This window comes from Pleurodeles waltl, chromosome 2_2, assembly GCF_031143425.1.
Source record: "Pleurodeles waltl isolate 20211129_DDA chromosome 2_2, aPleWal1.hap1.20221129, whole genome shotgun sequence".
NCBI lineage: Eukaryota > Metazoa > Chordata > Amphibia > Caudata > Salamandridae > Pleurodeles > Pleurodeles waltl.
In genome coordinates, this window is record NC_090439.1 from 1039527374 (window position 1) to 1039554633 (window position 27260).

Below are 27260 nucleotides of genomic sequence, written 5' to 3' on the forward strand. Positions count from 1 at the left end.
ATCTCTCTTTTCCCATTGTGAGAGTGTGGTTTTGGGACCAGCACCACTGGGCTTCTGCTTTGATGCAATCCCTTATATGATCAGGTTGCCTGCCTGTAGATTTTACTCTTAACAGGCAGGCTGTCTCCTGTATCAATGGTGTGTTCACACCATGTGGTTTGCCCAGAAGAAGGGGAAAACAGTTCTGAGAACTGCCTTAGGAGATTTCTGCAGTGTTTGAGAATGAGAAAGGCAGTCTGCTAAGACCACCTCCTCAAGTGAACCATCAGCTGCAGAATTTGAAGAGGTCAGGGAGAGGGTCACTCTCTTCCTTCTGTCCCTCATCAGTGGCCATGGGCAGGGTTAAGTCAGCCCTGTCATAGTAGGGCTTTAGGCGGTTCACACGAAGTACTCTGAGAGGACTTCTTGAGTGCCAAGGTCAACTAAGTAAGTGACCTCACCCTTTATGTCCACTATTATGTGTGGTCCACTCCATTTGTCTTGGACTGCTCTTGGTGACACAGGCTCCAGGACCCACACTTTCTGCCCTGGTTGGTACACTGTCAGGACAGCCTTCTGGTCATGCCATTGCTTTTACATTTCTTGGTTTGCCTGAAGGTTCTTAATGGCCTTCGTCATATACTCAGCCATCCTTGATCTGAGTACATAGTCCACTATATCCTGTTTAGGGTGCTTCAGGGGGTGCTACCAACACTCCTTTACAAGAGCTCATGTACCCCTAACAGGGTGACCAAAGGGGAGTTCAAACTGCTGTAGCCCACTACTTTTTGGGGTACCTCCCTGTAGGCATAGATGAGGCTTGGTAATAGGACATCCCATCTCCTCCTGAGTTTTTCAGATAGTCCCATAATCATGCCTTTGAGTATTTTATTAAAACACTCAACCAACCCATTTGTTAGGGGATGGTAAGGAGTAGTGAATTTATATGTTACACCACACTCTTTCCACATTGGTTTTAAGTATGCAGACATGAAGGTGCTATCCCTGTCTGATACAACCTCTTTTGAGAAACCACCCTGGAAAAGATTCCCAGTAGGGCTTTGGCCACCACAGGGGCTGTAGTTGTCCTAAGAGGTGTGGCTTCTGGATACCTGGTGGCATGGTCCACTACCACCAGAATAAACCTGTTTCCAAAAGAGGTGGAAGGATAAAAGGGGCTAACACAATCACCCCCTACCCTTTCAAAGGGTACCCCAACCACTGGCAGTGGGATTAAGGGGGTCGTCGGAGTGCTACCTATTTTGCCACTGGCTTGATAAGTGACACAAGAGCGACAACACTCCTTGGTATCTTCTGACATGTGAGGCCAGTGAAAGTGAGGGACCAGTCTGTCCCAGGTTTCACTTTGACCCAGATGTCCAGCAAGGGTAATGTCATGTGCCAAAGTCAACACAAACTCTCTGTATTGCAGAGGGATGACCAATCTTCTGGTGGCACCAGGTTTGGGTTCCCTAGCTTCTGAATGCAGGAGGTTGTTATCCCAGTACACCCTGTGGGTGCCACTGACATCCCCTGCCAGTGTATTCCTGGAAAAGAAGACATGTGGAAGAAGGGGACCAAGTCCAAGATGCACAGAAGAGTCCAGGAAGAGCTGGAGTGCCTGCTAACCCAGATGAAGGTGCAAAAGAAGAACCACTGGTGAAGAAGAAAAGTCAGCACTGCACCCAAGAAGATGAAGTCGGGTTCCTGGAGGGTGCGAGTGATGTCCTATACCAGATGGAAGATTGCAGTTGGGTTTGCATCATCGGAGTCTGCCAACAAGCTTAGGCACATGCAAAGCTTGCGATTAGCGGAAAATGGTGCTGCACTGGACCAGGAAGGACCAGATGGACTCTACCTAGAAGAGGGAGGATGAGGGGGCCCTCAGCAACTCAGATAACCCACTGAAGACCAGGCAGTGCACACAGGAGTCCCAAAGGACAGGGACGAAGAAAGGGTAGAGTGCTGGGGGCCGGAGCTACAAGATGCACACAGGACTTGGAGGAAGGATGCCAACAAGCAATGGCAGCTGCAAAACACGAAGTGCACAGGGTTACTGTCTTGCATGGGGAGGGAAGCTCTTACCTTCACCAAAGTTGGATGGTTGGATGAGAGGACAGTCAGGACCACTTCAGTCCGCCACTCGTGATGTAGGATCCAAGCACCTCAGCAGGAGAAGGGATTCACACAGCCAGTTGTTGTTGCAGTTGATACCTGCAGAAGCAGGAGAATGACTCCTTCACCCCAAGGGAGATTTCTTCGCTCTTCTGATGAAGGCTGAAGACGGGCTGTCTTCAGAGGATGCACGACGGGGAAACAGTTGTAGTTGCTGGCAGGAGCCAGAGATACAATGTTGCAGAAGGCGTCTTGCTTCTTTATTGCAGCTTGTAGAGTTCCTAGAAGGTCCGGATGCAGTTTCTTCAGTGAGAAGTCGAAGTGGAGGATGCAGAGGATTCCTGCTGGAGTCTTGCAATCCGAATCTAAGGAACCACCCAAAGGAGAGACCCTAAATAGCCCTGGAAGGGGGATTGGGCAGCTAAACAGGTAAGCACCTATCAGGGGAGAGCCCTGACATCACCTGCTGGCACTGGCCACTCAGATTCTCCTAGAGTTCCCTGTCAACCTTGAATCCAAGATTGCAAAACCCAGGGACCCTCTGGAGGAGCTCTGAGCACCACCCCTGGGGTTGTGATAGACAGAGGAGTGGTCACGTCCTTTTCCTTTGTCCAGGTTCATGCCAGAGCAGGGACTGGGGGTCTCTGAACTGGTGTAGACTGGTTTATGCAAGGAGGGCACCAAATGTGCCCTTCAAAGCATTTCCAGTGGCTTGGGGAGGCTACCCCTCCGAAGCCTGTAACACCGGTTTCCAAAGGGAGAGGGTGTAGCACCCCTCTCCCAAAGGAAATCCTTTTTTTTGCCTTCCTGGGCTTGAGATTTTCAAGCAACAAGAGGGCAGAAACCTGTATATGAGGTGGCAGCAGCTGGGGCTGCCTGAAAAACCTCAGAAGGCTAAAATATCAATATTGGGGGTCTCCAAGGAGCCCCCAGATTGCATGGAATCCTACAACCAATGCTTGCAAAAGCCTTGGGGTATGATTCCAACATGTTTGATACCAAACATGCCTATGTTCGGGGTTACCATTATATAGCTGGACATAGGTAGTGACCTATGTCCAGTATACTTGGTGTAAATTGGTGTCCTTGCACTCACAAAGTCCAGGAAAAGAGTCCTGGAGGTTGTTGGGGTACCTCTGCTAGTGCAGGGGTGCCCTCACACACAGGTACTTTTCACCCTGCCCTCAGGGCTGGAGGGCCTGCTACAGGGGTGACTTATAAGTTGCCCGGTGCAGTGTAAAAGGCAGTGAAAGGATGCTTGCACCTTTTCATGCAGGCTGCAATGGCAGTCCTGCAGAAGCATTTGCATGGGCTCCCTATGGGTGGCAAAATATATCCTGCAGCCCATAGGGATCCCCTGGAACACCAATGCCCTGGGTTCCTAGGTACTATATACTACGGAGTTATAAGAGGGCACCAGTATGTCAATTATAGGTGAAATACAAAGCTTTGGGAGAGAGAGCATAATTACTGGTGTCCTGGTTAGCAGGATCCTAGTGAACACAGTCAAGCACACTGAAATCATGCAGAACATGGGGGGAAACCATGCGAAGAAAGAGGGTACTTTACTACATTCCCACTGATTTTATCAAAAGTTGTGTTCAGATTTCACTGGAACACAATTACTTCCTATTCAATGATGGGTTCTTTGCACAAATAAAGGGAGGAACCATGGGAGCTGTTTTTGCTTCTGATATTGCAACTCTATATGTGGCTACTTTTGAAGAGTATACCATCTATAAGGAGGGCAATCCTTATTGCATTTACATCACAAAATGGCTCCGGTATTTAGATGACATCTTCTTTATTTGGCATGGTCCAATAATTGACTTCCTACAGTTTCACAAATGGATTAATAATCAAAGCACAAACTTAAAATTTGAAACCCATTCCATTAATTTTTTAGATTTAAAAATTTCAGTTGATTAGGGTGAGCTGTATGTAGGCTTATATACTGAACCCACTGCCAGAAATACTCTTTTGAGATATAATAGCCAGCATCCTGGGAATTTAAAGGACAATTTATCGTTTAGGCAAATCTTAAGGATTAAACGTAAGTGCACCAAGAAAGACGACTATTTATTGGAATCCAAGACTCTAATGTCCAAATTGATTAAAAGAGGCTATCCATATCAACTGGTTAAAAGATCTCTGAAACGTGCCTGGTATTACGTTTGACAAGCCTTACTCCAGGTCAAAGAGAAAGCTATTCAGTCTCGTATGACTTGTGTTACAACTTTTGGTTAAGAGTCAAATGGAATTAAAAAGATTATTTTTAAAACATTGGCATTTATTAGCCTCTCTTGATATTCCACTTGAGAAACCATTATTTCCCTTCAAAAGGGGAAGAACTTGAGAGACAGTCTAGTGAGGGCCTACATTGAACCGGAACCATACACACTGAGTAACATCTAGGGGTTAACACCAGGGGTTGAACATTACCCCTGTGGGAAATGCAGTGCATATGCTTCCACTAAAATTCTAAAAACATGTTGTCTAAAGGAGAGAACTTGGCAGCTAAAACATTTTTCTAATTGTGCTTCTAAAAAATGTATTTACTGTATTCAATGCCCATGTTATTTGTTTTGCATTGGTAAAAACAACTCAGGAGGTCAGAAAACTGATTATTCAACATCAATCATGAATACAGTGTAAATGTTGTGAATGCTCCTATGGTTGAACATTACAATCTTATGAAACATGTCCCCAACGATATGCACTGGTTTATACTTGATGTTATAAAATCCCCGAAAACACGTGTAAATGTGGACCGCCTGTTGGCCATTAAAGAGAACCAATGGATTTGGCTTGCAGATACAGTTTAAAAGGGTCTGAATCAATAGGTGGAATGGCAAATACTGGCAACTTCGTAGATAGAATATCTTGAACGGAACAGTTAATGTGATGTATTCCACATAGAAGGTTACGGACCTTAACTGTCTTTCACGGTTCTACGCCTGCAATTGCGAACACTGAATCAATATCTAGAAGTTCTTCTAGATAGGGGATGGTTCCTTTCAGGGTTTCCTATTGTGTCTTTTTCTTTCTTATGGTCAGTATGAGGGCTGTGAGTCCCTTTATCTGTACTTTCATTTCTGACATTTAGTTGTATTGGTTGTTGTGGATGCTGGCTAATAATGACCTGAGAATAATTGGTTGGGTCAATTTCTTGTTTCTGCTCTACAGATAAGCTAGACTCTGGGGCTACCTACAGCAGGTTCGTGAAAGCAGAGTTAGTATTGGAGAGCATTGAGATGGGCCAATATTATATTTAAAGATGGCCGCCACAGTTATTGCATTGGTCATGTGACAAGTGACTACCTGAGTGCTCTGTAATAGGGAGACAGACAGCGTGTGTATCTAACTAACATGGACTGAGCTGATGGCCCATATGGATATTGTATTTATTAACTTACTGAGGTCCACAACAGTTTACGTACCGTAATTACAACAGTCTCCAAACTCTAGGTATTAGTTAGGCATTTTTACCAGTTTAAGATGGATGCCATAGTCACTGGATTGGTCACCTGACCTTTCACTTCCTTATTTAACTTCGCAGGGAAGGCCAGCGGTGTTTGATTCTGACTTGCATGTGTTGAGCGGATGCGGATGGAAACAGACGATAGCGGTCCCATATTTAAAAGGTATGGTTACGCTGCAATGGAGGCAGCGTTTTTCTAGTGTTTACGTTGTATGATGGTTAAACAATTACATTTTTTTATCTTTGTGGATTTGTTCACTTGGGCTTTTAGGCTGAAGTCCCCTTTTTTGTTGCTACAGAGTCTATTTTTGCAACCTGTTGTAAGTAGCAGAATATAGCTATCGTGGTTGGGAGCCTGACACAGTGTAGTTTATGGTGCACATTTGCTATGTTTTTTAAAGTACTTTTTTAACTTTCCTTGTCATATAGGTGGTGGCTTATACTAGTATCCACACCTGTGTTTGTGGTGTTTTCTTGGATTCAACAGGCATTACATATGATGTGATTTGATAGATTGCACGTACTGTTTTATAATTAATTCCCCTTATGTGTAGGTATTATTTAACAACATTGAGTCCTGATGGTGGTCTGACAGACGTCTGATTGCCACCACAGGTCGAAACATCGACATTACCTTCTTATTTGACAAGCTGAATTAAAAGTTCATGATATTGCTTGATCTGGGAGTGAAAACCAGGCAATTATTGTGCAGGACTGTGTCATGAGGAGGGTTGCCCTTTCTGTTGGGATTCAATCTTGTGATCTAGAGGGGTTTTATACAGTGTTTTTGTTTATGGAAAGGACATTCTTCGGATTTGTTGTACATTTCTTTGAACTTCCTGAATCCTATTGAGCAATATATTGGATCTTAACAGTGCGGAGTTGTCTTATTCATTAATTGAGGACTGACTCAAATGTACGCATACTATATGTAAACAATTCCTCTATGGGAATTGTTAAGTGAGACATTGTCTGTCCCCAGTTCCTATGGGAGTACTGGGTTGCCCCTAAGTGTGTTCTCTGTTAAAAAGTGGGCATTTTCTTGCTTTAACAATTCTGTGACTCTACCGGTTTGTGGATTCCCTGTCTGGGTCAGATGGACAGTTGGACTTTTTGTGAATCCTCTCTAGACAGTGAGACAAAGGGTGCCGGGGTGTAGCCTGCATATCCTGATGGGCCATCTGTGCTAGAGTAGAGGGAGGAGTGGCCACTTACACCTTAATGGGCTGTGCCTGCCCTTACACAATGCAGTCTCTAAACCCTTGGGGACTGGCCTGAGCAAGGCGGGATCCTGTAAACAACAGAGACTTTTCCTTTGAAGTTTGCCAACTTCAAAGGCAGAAAGGGGTATAAGTAGTAGACCCAAAACCCCAGACTTTAGATTTCTTCAAGATCACTTCTGGGTTCAAGAGGAACCTCTGCCAAGGAGAACCGCTGCCCCTGCCTGTGACTGTGCTTTGTTGGGCTATCCTGCAGTTACTGCTTATGCCTGTGAAAGGGGACAAAGACTGGACTTTGTTGTGTGTTCCTGCTTGAGAAGAATCTCCAAGAGTTTGAACTGAGCTTGCCTCCTGTCTTGAAGTCTCAGGGCCATCAAAGACTTCATCTGCCAGCACCTGGACACTCAGATGAGACTCCTACCCTGCCAGGTAGTGCCCTATCCAGTCCATGGGCCCTTGAAAGGTGAAGTTGGCAGAACAAGAGCTGAAAATCCACCCACAGAATGTTGTGTAGGGAAATTTTCGATGCACCATCTGCAACACGGCTGATAAACGACGCACTGCCGGCTTTGCGGCTAAAATCTATGCTCCACCTGCATCGCGGCTGGGAGATTGACACCACGTGGCTGGAGAAACACCGTGCAACACCTGCTTGCAGCTGCTGATAATGACACAAACCCCACGCAGTGCAGTTTTCTAACACCATGCAACCGTATTTTTCCGTGCATCGTCCCTGGGCGTTAAAGTCATCCAGACTCTGCGCAGATCCGAGATGCCCTGTCCAGAAATCGATGCATCGCTGTCTTGCGAGGGAGAAAAGCGACGCATCACCAACCCGACCGGAGAAGAAATGATGCACTGCTTCCCTTGCGAGAAATGAATCGATGCATCGCTGCCTTTTCTGGTGCACAATCGCCCGTGTGGCTTTATTTTTTATGCTAACCAGGTACTTTGTGAAAAATCGTTGTTTCCCTTGTTTTCTTTGGAGTAAGACTCGTATTCGTTTGAAAATTCATATTTTAACTTGCCTATGTTGGATTTTTGTCGTTTTGGTCTTGTTTGATTTAGATAAATATTACCTATTTTTCTAAACTGGCGTGGTGTCCATTTTGTAGTGTTTTCACTGTATTACTGTGTGTTGGCACACTTTGCTTCTGAGTTAAGCCTGCCTGCTCATGCCAAGCTACCAAAGGGTTGAGTGGGGGTTAACCAGGTGTGTTTCTCCTTTGCCCTGACTAGAGTAAAGATCCTTGTTTGGACAGGGGGTAACCTGACGGCCAACCAAAGACCCCAGTTTCTAATAGGCCTGCAGCATGGAACTGTTGCCTTGTTGTCAGCTTCTTTATTTTATTGATTTCCTTTTGGGGATATTTTTCATTTGAACTTGGACTTAAGTGGAAGGATGATGTCTGTTGCATGGAACACATCTGCCTATTTCATTATTGACAGTGTGGGGTTCCCTTTGTCTTGATGACACTTGCTGTAATCTTCGACCATTCACTTGTGTGACCTTCTATTTTTAAAGTCATGCAATAGAAGCAGAGTAACCAGGTCTGTTTTTGTCTCAAGTCTCATACTGCTTTCGTCTAAAGTTCCATACTGTCAGTGTTTCTAATGCTATAGTTCTCTCTAGAGGTTGAGTTCTGCTTGAGGAATAAGCATGTGTTTTTATGTAATGTGAGACACATATTTATTGTTTAATGCCAAAGCTGTAAGTACAGTTTCAGCTGCTGGATAGCTCTGCTGCTTACAGCCAACACCTATGTAGTGCAAGGATACTACTCTGCCGCTGCCCAAAGACAGGAAGGTCTAGACAAGCTGTGGTGTGGTTCTGATGTGTAAAGCCTGAATTATCAGTTCTGTCCCCTGAAGGATAAACCTGTACATAATATAACGTGTATTGGTAAGGTGCACACTCACTAGAGGGATATATAACAGGTGTTTATTGTTACTTTCCTAAATGATACTCATTATATCAACCTCAGGAGGATGAAAGGCTAAGTGGATCTACTGAAAATCAAAACTTTTTCTACTGTTTAAAAACAAATGTAAAATCTGTAAAACCATGGAGATCCCTTTGCTTTCTTAAGCTGAAGTCTGTACACAGTTTGAAAGAGTCTTGTATAACAGTTGCACCAGTGTAGCGTAGCGTGTCATAGTCATGGCAATACACTAGCTCACTAGTGGGCCATAGTATGTACATCATAAAGCATTCTTGACTGGATGAATATTGGTTAAAATGTTGTCTAAGTGGGAAGAGTTTATGTGTTGTGTGTAGTGAATGCAGTGTTCTTTTCCCAACATAGGTCACTGAGCTTATGTGGGTAGTTTGTTAAGGAGTAGTGAAGAATTGAACACACTAATTTTACATTAACCTTTTTCCCTCGTGTGCGTCGGACTGCTCCTGGCCATCTGTGCACATGACACTTGAAATCCCTCAAAACGGCCTTGGGAGATGGGGGAGAATTTCCTCATCTCCGAGTCTGTTTCTTTGTTTTCATTGAAAGGACGAACTGCACGCTGACGTCATTTCACAAAAAAAACAAAAGTGAAATGAGCCGATCAGCTCATTTCACTTTCCCTGCCTCAGTGGTCAGGAGGCTAGCTCTGCCCCGAGCACGGAGGTAGGTGGGAGAAGAGTCATTGGAAAGGGGAGAATCTCCCCTTTCTAATGGAACCATTGCCAACTGGTGCTTTGTGATCACTGCAGGAAGGCAATCCCCAAGCAGGGATCAACCCACTAGACACCAGGTAGGGTGGTAAGGGCTTTTCCTCCCCCATTATTTTTTGGGAATAATTCAGTCTTTCTGTCCCTCCCCGGGAGGGGAGGGGGAGCACAGAAAGCACACTAGACACCAGGGACTACATTTGTTTATAGTATATAGCGGTGGGGGCTGTCCAAAATGGGTATGCCAATGCCCCCACCCAATATAATAAGTGGGCACGGTCTTTCTGTCCCCGGGGTGCAGATGGGTGTAAGTACCCTCGATCTGCCCCCTGGTGGGGGGGGAGAAAAGCCCACTAGACACCAGGGAATAATTTTTGGGAAAAAAAGAGGGGTGTGGGCTGCCCACCACCATGGGAATGGTTAAGCCCCCACCTCAAATGAAGGGGGCAACAGTCTCCTTCCAATGGCAAACAAGAGGACATTTGACTCTTTTGGGTGTTGGGTGTTTGGTACCTCAACAACAGACTCTCCTTCGACACTCCCACCAGACAACTCCACTCTGCCGACCAGGCCCTCGCCAACGTCCCCTGCACCCGGAAAAACTCAGCCGGAGGAAGATCCTTTTTCTACATTGCCGCCAAGACCTGGAACACCCTCCCCATCCACCTCAGGCAATCTCCTACCCTGTCACAGTTCAGGAAGGACCTCAAGACCTTGCTCTTCAACTGATCCTCAGCAGCCCCCACCTTCTCCAGTGCCTTGAGACCCTTACAGGTGAGTAGCTACGCTTTACAAATCCCTAATTGATTGATTGTGTTGATTTTATATATGGGCCAGAAGAGTATGGCTAACTACATATATCGCCCCTCTTGCAATGGTGAATGGCTGCAGTTTTTGGGCTTGGGTAGGCTGTCGCCTGGAAAAGCCTACAAGACTCAGGCACTTCTGAAAACTAGACATTTGAGGGAGTCCAGGGTGGTGTGCTTCACATGCTCCCAACACTCTTTTCTAACCCACAATGCACTGAAAACCTCCAACTTTGCCTGAAGTAACACATTTTCCCTACATTTCTGTAATGGAAACTTCCAGAATCTGCAGGAATCCGCACAATACCTACCACCCAGCATTGTCCCACCTCTGCTGATAAAAACTTTTCCCCACTTGTGTGGCTGGGCCTACTGCCAGTGACAGGAACAAATCCAACTGCGGTCAATAGGAGTCTCCACACAAGTGTTCCCATTGTCCTTGATTTGATCTGTTCCTGTTACGGCTGTGAGAGTGTGAATTTTCTAATATGTTTATTAATGATTTTCATATTAAAAATGTGTAATGAATTAACGTCCAAAACGAGTGACTTTTGAAATGTTCGTTTTTCTGTTATTGGCTGAGCGAAATAATATTCATACGCTGTGGTTATTTTCCATGATTCAAAGCTTTTGTAAAAGTGTGTTTGAAGTTTGTGTAGATGTGCCCGCAGCTACCCATAGTGGGTTGCAGCGTTATGTCTCACAAGGTCATGTCTTAACCAAGCATTGCATAAGTTGAAATGTTCTATTGTTTGAGAATGTTACTAATATCTGGTCTTTCCTCGAGGATGGAAGAGAATGGAAATAGTAAAGGTTTCTTCCTGAGAACACGATATTCAAGAGGCGACGAAACAATGGAGTTACAGATGAGACGGAAGAAGCAATGATACTCTGGAAGAAAATGTTATAGTTAGCTTAGATTTGTTGTGTTTTAGGTCGTCAATTTTGTTGTCGATTGGCTGAAATGAAACCACCTCATAGACTGACCAATCAGGTGCTTATTATAGTTTAGTATAACAACCCGGATAGAATTCTCTGAAGGGGATGGATTAGAGTGTTGAGTGATTGATTATAGCAGATGAGGTTCGAGTTTGATGGTTCGAGACTTGTTAGCTGTAGCTGTCGTTAGGCCCAAATCTTCTAATGACATAACCGATGGTGTCCGCAGGCTGAAGCAAGCCATTTGCTGTTTCTGCTTTTTTCTTTGGTAACGTATGCCATTGAAATGTGAATTGTGTCTCTTTTGCTTTCCAGGTACCAGCTGCAGCTTATGGTTTTATTGCTGCACATTAATAACATTTTTATATTATTAACTGAGTTAGGAGTTTTTCAAATTTGAGTTACTAAATTCTTTTCACATGAAGCCCATGTTGATACTAATCTGTGGTTAGTGAGGGAACTAACTTTGAAATGCTCATGACTTATTTTGAAATCATTTGATGCTGAACTAATTTATACTTTACCACTATTACCAGTTTTTGTATTATTAATAAGTGTGATACTTTTAGAGATAATTTGTTTGATTGTCTAAATCAAATTGAGATATGCACGACGCTTCAATCAACCGCTATTGATCCTATATGCTTAACATTTGTGTTTCAGTGTTATTTTCGTGACATGAGCATTGTTAACCCCTTCTGTGCCGCGGACGTAGTGGTTACGTCCCGCGGCACAGTGCTGCTGTGCCGAGGACGTAACCACTACGTCCTCGGCACACAGCCCAGAGGGAGCGCTCTCGCTCCCTCTGTGTGCTTCCCTCCAACCCCCCAAAGTCGGGGATGGAAGGGGAAGCCCTTCCCCTTCCACCCCCGACCCCCCCACCCCCCCATAATGACGTCAGCGCGCGATCGCGCGCTGACTTCATTATGGGATCCTCGCCGCACAGGAAGCCATTTGCTTCCTGTGCGGCGACGATAGAAGAGGTGAGTTCCTCTTCCCGGTGGGTGGGGGGTTGGGGCTAAAGAGGCACCGGGGAAAAGGAAAGGCTTTTCCTTTTCCCCGGTGTCTCTTTGAGCATTCCTGCTGCCCGATCGCATTGCGATCGGGCAGCAGGAATGCCCACTAGACACCAGGGATTTGTTTTCTTTATTGTTTTTTACTGTTTTTGGCACGCGGGGAGCGGCCCCTTGGGCAAGGGTCGCTCCCCTTTAGGGGGGCAATTACTACGGCCATTTCTGCCCCCCTTGGGGGCAGATTGGCTACTTTTCAGCCAGATCTGCCCCCAAGGGGAGCAGAAAACACTAGATCACCAGGGATTATTTTTTTTTTTTGCATTTATGTGTTGGGGGTGCCCCCTTGGGCAAGGGGCGCCCCCCCCAAGGGGGCAGAGAACTGTTGGCCTTTTCTGCCCCCCTTGGGGGCAGATCGGCCTATTTTTTTTAGGTCCATCTGCCCCCAAGGGGGGCAGAAGCCACTTAGGCACCAGGGATTGTGTGTGTAGTGGATGGGGGGGCGCCCCCTTGGGCAAGGGTCGCTCCCCTTTGGGGGGCATGTCTTTTCGGGCCATTTCTGCCCCCCTTGAGGGCAGATTGGCTACTTTTTAGCCAGATCTGCCCCCAAGGGGGGCAGAAAACACTAGATCACCAGGGTTTTTTATTTTTATGTGTATTTATGTGGGGGGGGTGCCCCCTTGGGCAAGGGGCGCCCCCCCCAGGGGGCCGAGAACTGTTGGCCTTTCCTGCCCCCCTTGGGGGCAAATCGGCCTATTTTTTTTAGGTCCATCTGCCCCCAAGGGGGGCAGAAGCCACTTAGGCACCAGGGATTGTGTGTGTAGTGGATGGGGGGGCGCCCCCTTGGGCAAGGGTCGCTCCCCTTTGGGGGGCATGTCTTTTAGGGCCATTTCTGCCCCCCTTGAGGGCAGATCAGCCTATTATTTTTAGGCTGGTCTGCCCCCAAGGGGGGCAGAAACTACTAGAACGCCAGGGATTTTTTTTTATTTGTTTATTTTTGTGGGGGGGCGTCCCCTTGGTCACGGGGCGCCCCCCCAAGGGGGGCATTGACCTGTTGCCCATTTCTACACCCCCTGGGGGCAGATGGGCCTATTTTCTTAGGCCCACCTGCCCCCAAGGGGGGCAGAAGCCACTTAGACACCAGGGATAGTGTGTGTGTGTGTGTGTGTGTGTGTGTGTTAGTGGATGGGTGGGGCCTTGGGCAAGGGTCGCCCCCCACTTTGGGGGCACATGTACCCAGGCCATTTCTGCACCCCTTGGAGACAGATCAGCCTATTATTTTTAGGCTGGTCTGCCCCCAAGGGGGGCAGAAACTACTAGAACGCCAGGGATTTTTTTTTATTTGTTTATTTTTGTGGGGGGGCGTCCCCTTGGTCACGGGGCGCCCCCCCAAGGGGGGCATTGACCTGTTGCCCATTTCTACACCCCCTGGGGGCAGATGGGCCTATTTTCTTAGGCCCACCTGCCCCCAAGGGGGGAAGAAGCCACTTAGACACCAGGGATAGTGTGTGTGTGTGTGTGTGTGTGTGTGTGTGTGTGTTAGTGGATGGGTGGGGCCTTGGGCAAGGGTCGCCCCCCACTTTGGGGGCACATGTACCCAGGCCATTTCTGCACCCCTTGGAGACAGATCAGCCTATTATTTTTAGGCTGGTCTGCCCCCAAGGGGGGCAGAAACTACTAGAACGCCAGGGATTTTTTTTTATTTGTTTATTTTTGTGGGGGGGCGTCCCCTTGGTCACGGGGCGCCCCCCCAAGGGGGGCATTGACCTGTAGCCCATTTCTACACCCCCTGGGGGCAGATGGGCCTATTTTCTTAGGCCCACCTGCCCCCAAGGGGGGCAGAAGCCACTTAGACACCAGGGATAGTGTGTGTGTGTGTGTGTGTGTGTGTGTGTTAGTGGATGGGTGGGGCCTTGGGCAAGGGTCGCCCCCCACTTTGGGGGCACATGTACCCAGGCCATTTCTGCACCCCTTGGAGACAGATCAGCCTATTATTTTTAGGCTGGTCTGCCCCCAAGGGGGGCAGAAACTACTAGAACGCCAGGGATTTTTTTTTCTTTGTTTATTTTTGTGGGGGGCGTCCCCTTGGTCACGGGGCGCCCCCCCAAGGGGGGCATTGACCTGTTGCCCATTTCTACACCCCCTGGGGGCAGATGGGCCTATTTTCTTAGGCCCACCTGCCCCCAAGGGGGGCAGAAGCCACTTAGACACCAGGGATAGTGTGTGTGTGTTAGTGGATGGGTGGGGCCTTGGGCAAGGGTCGCCCCCCACTTTGGGGGCACATGTACCCAGGCCATTTCTGCACCCCTTGGAGACAGATCAGCCTATTATTTTTAGGCTGGTCTGCCCCCAAGGGGGGCAGAAACTACTAGAACGCCAGGGATTTTTTTTTATTTGTTTATTTTTGTGGGGGGGCGTCCCCTTGGTCACGGGGCGCCCCCCCAAGGGGGGCATTGACCTGTTGCCCATTTCTACACCCCCTGGGGGCAGATGGGCCTATTTTCTTAGGCCCACCTGCCCCCAAGGGGGGCAGAAGCCACTTAGACACCAGGGATAGTGTGTGTGTGTGTGTGTGTGTGTTAGTGGATGGGTGGGGCCTTGGGCAAGGGTCGCCCCCCACTTTGGGGGCACATATACCCAGGCCATTTCTGCACCCGTTGGAGACAGATCAGCCTATTATTTTTAGGCTGGTCTGCCCCCAAGGGGGGCAGAAACTACTAGAACGCCAGGGATTTTTTTGTATTTGTTTATTTTTGTGGGGGGGCGTCCCCTTGGTCACGGGGCGCCCCCCCAAGGGGGGCATTGACCTGTTGCCCATTTCTACACCCCCTGGGGGCAGATGGGCCTATTTTCTTAGGCCCACCTGCCCCCAAGGGGGGCAGAAGCCACTTAGACACCAGGGATAGTGTGTGTGTGTTAGTGGATGGGTGGGGCCTTGGGCAAGGGTCGCCCCCCACTTTGGGGGCACATGTACCTAGGCCATTTCTGCACCCCTTGGAGACAGATCAGCCTATTATTTTTAGGCTGGTCTGCCCCCAAGGGGGGCAGAAACTACTAGAACGCCAGGGATTTTTTTTTATTTGTTTATTTTTGTGGGGGGCGTCCCCTTGGTCACGGGGCGCCCCCCCAAGGGGGGCATTGACCTGTTGCCCATTTCTACACCCCCTGGGGGCAGATGGGCCTATTTTCTTAGGCCCACCTGCCCCCAAGGGGGGCAGAAGCCACTTAGGCACCAGGGATAGTGTTGTGTGTGTTTATTTTTTTTTTGTTGCTTTTTTTTTTTAGGGCTGTCCCCTTTGGCAAGGGTCGCTCTCCATGGGGACACACTACTAAAGGTATTTTCTGGCTTCCTTGGGGTAGACAGGTCTATTTTATTAGTAGGCCCATCTGCCCCATGGCAGAATCCACTTAGGCACCAATTTCTAAATGTTTGATGGTGGGGTGTTTGTCAACTGAAGAAGTCTTTGCATTTGTGATAAAAAATGTTTTCCTCCTTTTTGTTCTAGTTCAAAGCTTTTGCTTTATTTGCTGTGGCTCCTTGCGGTTTTGGCGGTGGTTGACCTGCAGTTTGCACAGTTGCATGTTTTAGGTAAGTAAAAACAATTTACTCCAAAGGAGTATTGTTGCCATGCATGAATGACATGTTTGTAGGGGGTGTACTAAATGAGGATTGTGTGTGAAATTGTCCTTAGGTTTGTGCACAATGATATTTGTTTTGTCTTATTTCTAATTTGCCTTTCTTTCTTTATTTTTAGTGGGATATCATTGGTGATTGCTGTGTAGTTGCTGGTGAATCAAGCTTTTTCAGGCAAGTGAGTGGTATAGTTTTTGAGTTTATAACTCTTACTAACAAAGCTACACTTTATCACTTGTCTTACACAGTGCTGGTTGTTGGTGGTGAATTTGTCCAGTTAATTTTAGCAGGAGATATCATGGCTAGCCGCAGGATGACCGCTCAGCAGGTGGTTGGTATGCTTTTTGAGTCACAGTCTGATCATGACTATGAGACAGACTCTGCATCTGAGGCAGAGGAGGAAGTCAGAGATTCTGGCAGTGATGTTTCTCTTGGAGGGGAATCTTCTGATGATGAAGCCACACTCAGTGCAGATGAAGGGCCTGTTGTAGAGGAGGACATTGATGTGCCAATAGTGCAGCAACCTGGGGCTGAAAGGTTTCCCGTTATAAGACCTGATGTCTGGGTTGCCCCAAACATGCAGCAGCCAGAGTTGCCTGCCTTTACTGGTCTCACGGGGTGTAACGCCAATACAGAGAACTTTATGCCTATCAATTTCTTTGAGTTATTCATGGATGATGTGTTTTTGGAAGAGATTGTTGAGCAGACTAATTTGTATGCGGAGCAGCATTTGAGGGACAACGCTGCTAGACTTAGGCCACACTCTAGAGCTGCCCAGTGGATTCCCACTAATTTGGAGGAGTTAAAAAAGTTTTTGGGTTTGACTTTTTTGATGGGGTTGATAAGGAAGCCGTCACTGGCTTCTTATTGGTCTACTAGTCCCTTGATGGCAACAGCTATATTTCCAGCGACCATGAGTCGTAATCGGTATTTGCTTCTTCTTAGGATGCTGCATTTTGTTGACAATGCATTAGCCTTGCCAGGAGATCACCCAGATTCTGACCGTCTTTTTAAGATTAGGCCTGTCCTTGATCATTTTGTAGATCGGTTTTCGGAGGTCTATGTTCCAGGCAAAGAGTTAAGTGTGGACGAGTCTTTGGTCCTCTTCAAGGGTCGTTTGGTTTTTAGGCAGTACATTCCTAGCAAAAGGGCACGATATGGAATTAAATTGTATATGCTGTCTGAAAGTAGGACAGGATATGTGTATAGTTTCCATGTGTACACTGGTAGGGATTCCAATATTGACCCCCCTGGTTGTCCGCCCACTTTTGGAGTTACTGAGAAAATTGTGTGGGATCTTGGTAGACGACTGTTCAACAAAGGTCACCATTTGTATGTAGATAACTTCTACACTGGTGTGCAATTGTTCAAGGAATTGTTTAGAGTGGACACAGTTGCTTGTGGCACAATCCGTTCTAACCGGAAAGGCTATCCAAGGGAGCTTGTCTGTAAAAAACTTGAGAGAGGACAGTGCTGTGCCTTGCGGAACGAGGAGCTGCTAGCTTTGAAATTTTCAGATAAGAGGGATGTCTACATGCTAAGTACCATCCATGATGAGAGTACTTCCCCTGTGACTGTTTGGGGCCAGGTTGCTGAAGTGCGCAAACCTGTGTGCATTTTAGATTATAATAAGCACATGGGAGGTGTAGATAGAGTTGACCAGAGGTTGGAACCTTATACTGCTATTCGTAAGTCTTACGTTTGGTATAAGAAGTTAGCACTTCACCTCTTCCACTTAGCAACCTTCAATGCTTTTATTGTGTTTAGGGATAGGTCTCCAGAGTCAAAGATGACATTTGTGAAATTTCAGGAGTCAGTGATAGAGAGCCTTATTGTGGTGGAACAGGCCAGAGTTCCTAGAGAAGCAGTGGTGGAGGATGTGGCTAGATTGAAAGATCGCCACTTTGCTGAGCACATTCCTCCCACACCCAAAAAAGACTTTCCAGCTAAGAAATGTAGAGTGTGTTTTCGAAGAGGTATCCGGAGGGAGTCTCGAATGTACTGCCCGGATTGTCCTTCAAAGCCTGGGCTGTGTGTCGGTGCTTGTTTTAAGAATTACCACACCCAGAAGAATTTCTGGGAACAACCATGAGTGTAAACTCATGTCTGTTTTGTATTTTCATGTGTTTAGTTTCATGGTTAGCATTTATGTCATGTTCTTAGTTAGAGCTTTTGTGTTTGTAGTTTTGTAATTCTTTCTACTTAGTTAGGGGTTCCTCTGTTAAAAAAAAAAAAAAAAAAAAAATGATTCCATTGTGGGTGGAGTGGGGCTTGGCTGAGAGTATACATATTGACTTGCTGTTGGCTTCTGCAACACACTGCCAGCCAAACACCAGTCCACACACTCCCATCAGCTGGTGTGATTGTTGTATCAGGCACGTGGGCGTATGTAAGTGATGGGCCCTTGAGTGGCGTTGTCTGTCGATGTGAGTGTTGTAATGTGCTGGGCCCGTGGCTGGCGGTGTGAATGGCCTTGTGTGTGTCATGTATGAAAGTTGTGTGAATGGACTGTAAAGCGGTTGGTGCCTTGTCGCGGCTTTACAGCTCACGAGCTGTGAGTCATTGGTTCAGTTTTTTGCCTTTCAGTTACTAACAGTGCATTTCATTTTTGTGAAAGCTCTTGTTAGTAAAATTTGATCCACTGAACCATCACTCACCCTCGTGCCAAATCCAACCAGTATGTGTGGTAAAAATGACAAAACCTGCTCCGCTGTAATCAGGCGTCGCAGCACACCTGTGACACGATGATGAAGCATGCCACCAACTTGGTTGGTGGGTGAGGGGTCTTTTTCACATAACCTAACTGTGTTTCTTTTCAAAATTTTAGTGTTTGGCACATCACGGACGTATGTGGGCACATCAAAACGATATATTACAAAACTACCTGTGTTTGGGGGGGAGAGGGCACCTATGTTTTTGGTCCTGTGTGCGGCCTTCATCTAGGGAAACCTACCAAACCCAGACATTTTATAAAACTAGACACCCCAAGGAGTCCAGGGAGGTGTGGCTTGCGTGGATCCCCCAACATTTTCTTACCCAGACTCCTCTGTAAACCTCAATGTGCTTAAAAAAAGCATATTTTCCTGACTTTTCTTCGTAGGATCACCACTCCAGCACAAAATTCCTACTCCCCAGTGTTCCCCTCAGCCTCCCAAGTAAAATGACACCTCACTTATGTGGGTCCCCAAAGCAGAGTCAGTCTAAAGATGTATAAAAGAATATGTCCTTATAAACTTGCTGTGCTATCCCCTCTATCTCTACAAGTTTTGGGCCTTATTCTGTTGCAGGCACCTGGCCCACCCACACAAGTGAGGTATCATTTTTATCGGGAGACTTGGGGGAACGCTGGGTGGAAGGAAATTTGTGGCTCCACTCAGATTCCAGGACTTTCTGTCACCGAAATGTGTGGAGAATGTGTTTTTTTAGACAGAATTTGAGGTTTGCAAAGGATTCTGGGTAACATAACCTGGTCCGAGCCACACAAGTCACCCCATCTTGGATTCCCCTAGGTCTCTAGTTTTCAGAAATGCACAGGTTTGGTAGGTTACCCTAGGTGCCGGCTGAGCTAGAGGCCAAAATCTACAGGTAGGCACTGTTTTCAATGAAAAAATGTGATGTGTCCACGTTGCGCTTTGGGGCGTTTCCTGTCGCGGGCGCTAGGCCTACCCACACAAGTGAGGTATCATTTTTATCGGAAGACGTGGGGGAACGCTGGGTGGAAGGAAATTCGTGGCTCCTCTCAGATTCCAGAACTTTCTGCCACAGAAATGTGAGGAACATGTGTTTTTTTAGCCACATTTTGAGGTTTGCAAAGGATTCTGGGTAACAGAACCTGGTCCGAGCCACACAAGTCACCCCATCTTGGATTCCCCTAGGTCTCTAGTTTTCAGAAATGCACAGGTTTGGTAGGTTTCCCTAGGTGGCGGCTGAGCTACAGGCCAAAATCTACAGGTAGGCACTTTGCAAAAAACACCTCTGTTTTCCTTCACCAATTTGGCTGTGTCCACGTTGCGCTTTGGGGCGTTTCCTGTCGCGGGCGCTAGGCCTACCCACACAAGTGAGGTATCATTTTTATCGGGAGACGTGGGGGAACGCTGGGTGGAAGGAAATTCGTGGCTCCTCTCAGATTCCAGAACTTTCTGCCACAGAAATGTGAGGAACATGTGTTTTTTTAGCCAAATTTTGAGGTTTGCAAAGGATTCTGGGTAACAGAACCTGGTCCGAGCCACACAAGTCACCCCATCTTGGATTCCCCTAGGTCTCTAGTTTTCAGAAATGCACAGGTTTGGTAGGTTTCCCTAGGTGGCGGCTGAGCTACAGGCCAAAATCTACAGGTAGGCACTTTGCAAAAAACACCTCTGTTTTCCTTCACCAATTTGGCTGTGTCCACGTTGCGCTTTGGGGCGTTTCCTGTCGCGGGCGCTAGGCCTACCCACACAAGTGAGGTATCATTTTTATCGGGAGACGTGGGGGAACGCTGGGTGGAAGGAAATTCGTGGCTCCTCTCAGATTCCAGAACTTTCTGCCACAGAAATGTGAGGAACATGTGTTTTTTTAGCCAAATTTTGAGGTTTGCAAAGGATTCTGGGTAACAGAACCTGGTCCGAGCCACACAAGTCACCCCATCTTGGATTCCTCTAGGTCTCTAGTTTTCAGAAATGCACAGGTTTGGTAGGTTTCCCTAGGTGGCGGCTGAGCTACAGGCCAAAATCTACAGGTAGGCACTTTGCAAAAAACACCTCTGTTTTCTGTGATGTGTCCACGTTGTGTTTTGGGGCATATCCTGTCGCGGGCGCTAGGCCTACCCATACAAGTGAGGTATTATTTTTATCGGGAGACTTGGGGGAACATAGAAAAGCAAAACAAGTGTTATTGCCCCTTGTCTTTCTCTACATTTTTTCCTTCCAAATGTAAGACAGTGTGTAAAAAAGACGTCTATTTGAGAAATGCCCTGTAATTCACATGCTAGTATGGGCACCCCGGAATTCAGAGATGTGCAAATAACCACTGCTTCTCAACACCTTATCTTGTGCCCATTTTGGAAATACAAAGGTTTATATGATAGCTATTTTTTACTCTTTATATTTCAGCAAATGAATTGCTGTATACCCGGCATAGATTGAAAACCCACTGCAGGGTGCAGGTCATTTATTGGCTCTGGGTAGCTAGAGTTCTTTATGAACCTATAAGCCCTATATATCCCCGCAACCAGAAGAGTCGAGCAGACGTAACGGTATATTGCTTTCGAAAATCTGACATTGCTGGAAAAAGTTACAGAGTAAAACGTAGAGAAAAATTTATGTTTTTTTCACCTCAATTTCAATATTTTTCTTTTTCAGTTGTTATTTTCTGTAGGAAACCCTTGTAGGATCTACACAAATGACCCCTTGCTGAATTCAGATTTTTGTCTACTTTTCAAAAATGTTGCGGTTTCTGGGATCCAGCGTTGGTTTCATGCCCATTTCTGTCACTGACTGGAAGGAGGCTGAAAGCACAAAAAATCGTAAAAATGGGGTATGCCCCAGTAAAATGCCAAAATTGTGTTGAAAAATTGGGTTTTCTGATTCAAGGCTGCCTGTTCCTGAAAGCTGGGAAGCTGGTGATTTTATCACTGCGAACCCTTTGTTGATGCCCTTTTCAGGGAAAAAACCACAAGCCTTCTTCTGCAGCCCATTTTCCCAATTTTTTTGAAAAAAACGAAATTTTCACTGTTTTTTGGCTAATTTCTTGGCCTCCTTCTGGGGAACCCACAAAGTCTGGGTACCTCTAGAATTCCTAGGATGTTGGAAAAAAAGGACGCAAATTTGGCGTGGGTAGCTTATGTGAACAAAAAGTTATGAGGGCCTAAGCGCGAACTGCTCCAAATAGCCAAAAAAAGGCTCGGCACAGGAGGGGGAAAAGGCCTGGCAGCGAAGGGGTTAAAAGAGGGAAATAAATCTATGACTAAACTGGTGTACTCATTGACTGAACACTTATAATATTGATTGTTATTGTTATTGCTGTTCCTCACACCTTTCATTGATGACATCCCCTCAAACCTTTGTCGCTTTGATCCATCGTCCTCTATTGCAGAATCCACTATTCAGGGTAGATAATAGCTAGGATTCCGTAGCGCGTTCGCACGGCATTAGGCCCGCTACACAAGTGGGGCAGCGTTTTTAAAATGGAGGATTCTGTTCTACGAATATCTTTGTACCTTAGGTTGGATGAACAATTGATCTTCACCTTGAAAGTCTCTGTGAATGATGCAGAGTATACTGAAGGCAGAGAAACTGTCTATAATGAGTCAGTGATTTGCCTGAGACACTTGTGTGGACACTCTCCTGGGTGAAGGCGTAGGAGCAGCTGTGCTGATGCAAAATGTATTCTTAACAGCTTTCTGAGTAGGAAGAAAGGAGCCCGTAGGTAAATACTATTTGCATAGTCTACTCGATACGGGGCAAGGGTGGTAGTGGCCTGTAGCTTCTCCAGATTCTCTAGATGAGGGCACATGGATCCTAGAGTTTTCATGGTGTAGAAGATGCGGCTTTGAGATTGTTTCCTTCATGTAATATTTGTAGTGTGGTCGAGTCCCTCCGCCAAATGGCTGTAGGTTTGGTGTTTTTTATTCTCCACAGATTACCATCCAAGTATTCGCACACATTATTGCCCATTTGTGTGCCGATGTAAACACTGGGCGCAAAACACAGAAAAAGCTCAACTCCAATGACACTTGTATCGTGGTATTTTTGCACCCGATTGCTACACTGATCTCCAAGGTACCCCTGCGCGTTGCTGCTTAGTAATATGACAATTCCACTTTTAACTGGTGGCAGCTTTGTTGGTATTAACTTTCCTCAGCTTTGAGTGTTTCGCCGCAGCCACCGTTTAAAGGGCACGGTAAATAGTCTGTCTTGTGCTGGTCCGAGGGCGAATTTCGGCTGAACAGGCACTTTCCACTTCCGATGTATCAGCAAACAGCTCATCTACAGATGCTTTTAAGTAGAAACAAACCACGACGTCTACTAATGTCTGTAACAACTATATATTTCCATCCTTAAACGCAATCGTATACCCATCTGCACATAATCAACGCTGTGCTATAAAATCTAAGACGTAATATGTTAACCTCTGCCGCCTGATCAGTTTTTAGACCACGATACAAAAACCTTAGGCCCTAGCACTTACTCTCTTTGAGTACATACTTATATATCAGTGGATAATAATCCTGCATATTTTCGCTCTCTCTGATGCTGAGCGAAAATGTCAACACAATGTATTGGGAGGTTCTTTATTACAATAAATACGAATTTCCTTTTTTTCCACGTATTCTGGCTTGCCTCTATGTCTTTTTGTCTTTCGCGTTTTCCATCCCTCGGTCGACAACGTAGCAATATATTTTTCGTTCGGACAAATCTTTCCAATCTGCCTGATCAAGAAATTTGAGCGCATCAATATTCCGCTGCTGGCGAGTGGAATGTGCAGTGTGAGCGATGCAGACTGAGAGGAAGAAGGCAAAAAGCCTTGAAGGTATCATCATCGCCTATAAAGCAGAATGGATATGATAAATATTCCAGCACTTCCAGAGATCCCATTCTGATGCATGATCTGGGTAAAAGGGCCATCTTGACGCGTGATGATCTATTCTGCGGCCTGCTGGAGAGCCGCATTAAACTGAATTATGTGCTTCTGCTGATTGCGAAGTGGTACACCTGACGGCCGCCTACTCTTTTATAAGTACAGATGGCCTCAAAAATATGATGAACCTTGAGCAGATAGAAGGGACTGGAAGCAGATTGTAACCATGACATTTTGCCCTCATCTCTTTTCTTTGCTGCGTCGTTAAAGTGGGGATAATTTCTGACTCTTTGTCAGCGGCTCTTGTCACTTAGAGAAGCTACTTTAACCCGCCACCTTTGGCATTCCTGTCAGAAGAAGAAAAGAAACGTTTTGTCTCTTCGCTTGGAATTCTAACTTGCAGTTGAACTGTGCTCTTTGCCCATTTTTTCTGAGTACGCTTCATTTCTTTGTTGCAAGGTGCGCGCGTGTGAACTGTTGCATGCGCACGTGCTCCGGGCTGATTCAGTACTTGGACGCCGTCCCAGCTCTGCTCCATGCGGGCTGTGCTGAAGTACACCTTGTCCTAGATTTGCTTCGAGCTTCAACTAGTGCATGCGGATGGAGATTTTTACTTTACTTGCTGGATTTTAAATACATGTGTTCGTATATATTCCTGTGCGGGGCATGGGGCCCTTTTCAATAATTATAAAATACTAAACTGTTAGAAGAAATGTATGAGTGTGTATGTGGACAGCTCTGTGCATACTGCTGTATGTGATGTATGTGGTTATGGTTGGTATTTGGTGACACTCGTTCATGTGTGTGTGTTTGGTTTCATTTCTGTTGCTGTTTTCGAGCAGGAGTCTTCAACCATTTATATAGTGAGAACTATTTCTGCTCTAGGAAATTTTCCCCCAAGCTAATAGACAACTTTATTACTATAAAATGAATCTGTTAACATTACACTAGTGACCACCCTAAGGAGTACTATCTGTAATGATCGGCCAAGCATTTTAGGTGACCAGCAGCTTTTAATGTGTTTTTGAAATGCACCCTTTTGTCATCATCAGACTAAAGATTTCTGAACATCCATTTTTCTGTCAAATTATGATTTTCATTTTGGGCATACAAACTTAATTTTCCAGATGAAAATACTTTTCAGAAAAAAATATAACTTTTTCTTTCAAAATATTCAATTTTAATTTTTAGGAAGTACACAATCCCTCATTACTAGCTTGTCATCTTCATCAACTACTCACATGTACAGATGTCTCATATAGATATTTTGTATCAAATGCCCAGGCATTACAATGTTAGACCATAGATGCTTATGAAAAAAACATGTATTATGGCAATACTGCTTACGATTATCCAATGCCCACTATTGAGCCTTGGATAAACAACAGAACGGCCAGGATGCCCACTATATACAGTCATGGTTTTTATTATGCAAGGGGTGGCCCCTATTATGTCAAGGACGATACAAAGTAGGTCAGTCATGCCCTTAATGTCAATCATGGATACCATCATGCCATAACTAGACCCAGCGTGCCCAAAATGTATTAAGGATGACCATTATTATGTCATTGCTACTATTATTTCATGAATGGTTACAACTGTGCCAAAAATGACACACAAAAGCTGATGGGAGAATTTCTTGTGATAAGTCTAAACACTAGCAATCGTTTGAGGTAGTATTTCAGCACATCCTTCCTAACATATCATGACACCCGAGTTTGGACCCAGGAATATGCAAATTAGTCTTGACCATGCTCAAGTCCTTAACACCAGCCATAGCTTCCAGAGATTAATACTGTGTGGAGGGACATAATAGCAGACACACACACAGACACACACACAATAAATATGCACACAGGCATACAAACACAGACACAGATGCATGCACGTGAGGCTCTTTTTGTCTCAGTTCTGGACCAAAATTATGCTCTCCTCAGCTCCTGTGCTGATCTTTCACCCAACTCATACATTTTCTTTCTGGCTCCTGTAGTCCTTCTCTTTAGTTATTCCACGCTGGTTAGTGCTTTAGCTACTGCTGTCACTCTACTTTCCCTGCCAAATGTTCACACACCGAGGGGCATATTTACAAGGATGGGGGGGAGAGCAGTGCAGCAAGTAACCTTGCTGTGTTGCCATGTGCCACAGGGAAATGGCAGAAATGCACTGTATTTGCAAAATATGGTGCATATCTGTCATTTCCCTTTGTACTGGCGCTATTTTGGCTGCCTAGTGCCAATGAAGGCACCCTTGCACTATGGTGCAAGGGTACCTGTGTTGCATGTAGGATTGTATTTGTGCAGGAAGGGGCACCTTCCTGCTCAAAAATAATCCATGGAGTTGTTTTCCTCTTTCTATGTGTGCTGCAAAATGCAGCACATATGTAAATTGGAAAGAACGGATGTTTCTCCTTGTTACGCCTCCCCTGGGGAGGTCTATGGTTTTAACACATTCCCAGCTTTACACATCCTTGTAAATCAGGGAATGTGTCAAAACCCATCAGTGTTGTGTGGGAAAACCCACTGCAATGCCCAGAGAATGCCCCCCGATGCAGAGTAAGGGAACACAGCGGCATGCGCTGTTTCCTCAAACCATATCTATGAGGCCATGAAAAGTCACACAAAGTGGCATTGCATGGTCCATGGATATGGGTCTACACTCTGCGCCACTGGTGCATCAAAAAGTGATGCATCAGTGACACATGGGGCTTGTAAATATGCCCCATAGTCTGACTAATCAAGCAGGGCCTACAACATGGCACATCTTGTGATGTTACAAGATTGAGAGTGGAGACAGATGGTCTTGTAGCAGCCCATGTAGGCTGATACAGTGTGTGGTTGTTTAATTTCATTAGACACTGCAATTTGCTTGGCTGTCTACCACGCTGAAACATTGTCTGTCAATGGGATACTGGATTTTGCTTTACATCTGAGAGCTACTTCTAGCTCACCAATCTATTCACTGGAGACCCCTGCTTTCTTGTCTTCTGTCCCTTCATAAGTCACAACTTGAGCACACCAAGACAAAGGAGTGCAAATCACAGTGTTCAGCCGCATTTTTAGGCCATTGTCCTCTGCAAGCCTCCATTTGGATCCTACTATGATTAATAGGGCAGAGGTTAGGCATAAAAAACATAATTCAACATTTCAATGCTCAGAAAAATTCTGATTAATTTACATCAACCACTGCCGAGTACCCTCAACTTACAGAGGAAAGGAATTCAGTGCATGACCTGCATGTTTAGCTGCTTTTGGTACATCACACATCACGTTACGCATGATGCAGGCACAGCTTTCCCCTTACAGTACTTTTACACAACAGCAGCACATCCACATGGACTAAGGGGCTCTGCCCCTCACCTTTCTCCTGGCAAGAAGAGTGTCTGTCAGCCTGAACAAAAGTCAGTCTGAGAGACACTCTTCTGGTTCCGGTCAGGCAGCCAGGAGCTGGACATGCGCTAAATGTGCAGGATCCTGGCTGCCCGAGCTGAACTTTGCCAGAGTGAAGAAGTCACAGCACCTTGAGGCATGACCTCTTCAGGCTGGCAAAGGTGCTTCAAGACCCTACCTGATTGTCTCAGACCTGAGCGGTTCAATTTTAAGCCCTGAAGTGCCCAGGGCCGAGTGTCAATCAGTGACATTTTGTCACATAGTGGTGTGGGGTCAGCAGTTGCGCTGACCCCGTCCCACTCTGTGATGAGTGGGGATTGCTGCCTTACCTCATTGGTTGACCTTATGTCAGCCAATGAGGGAAGGCGACAGTCTGAACTCTCCTGGGACCTCCTAGGCTTCACTGTCGGAGCTGCTACTGTTGAGGTAAGTTTTATGTTTTTTTATATTTAGTGATTGCGTGGA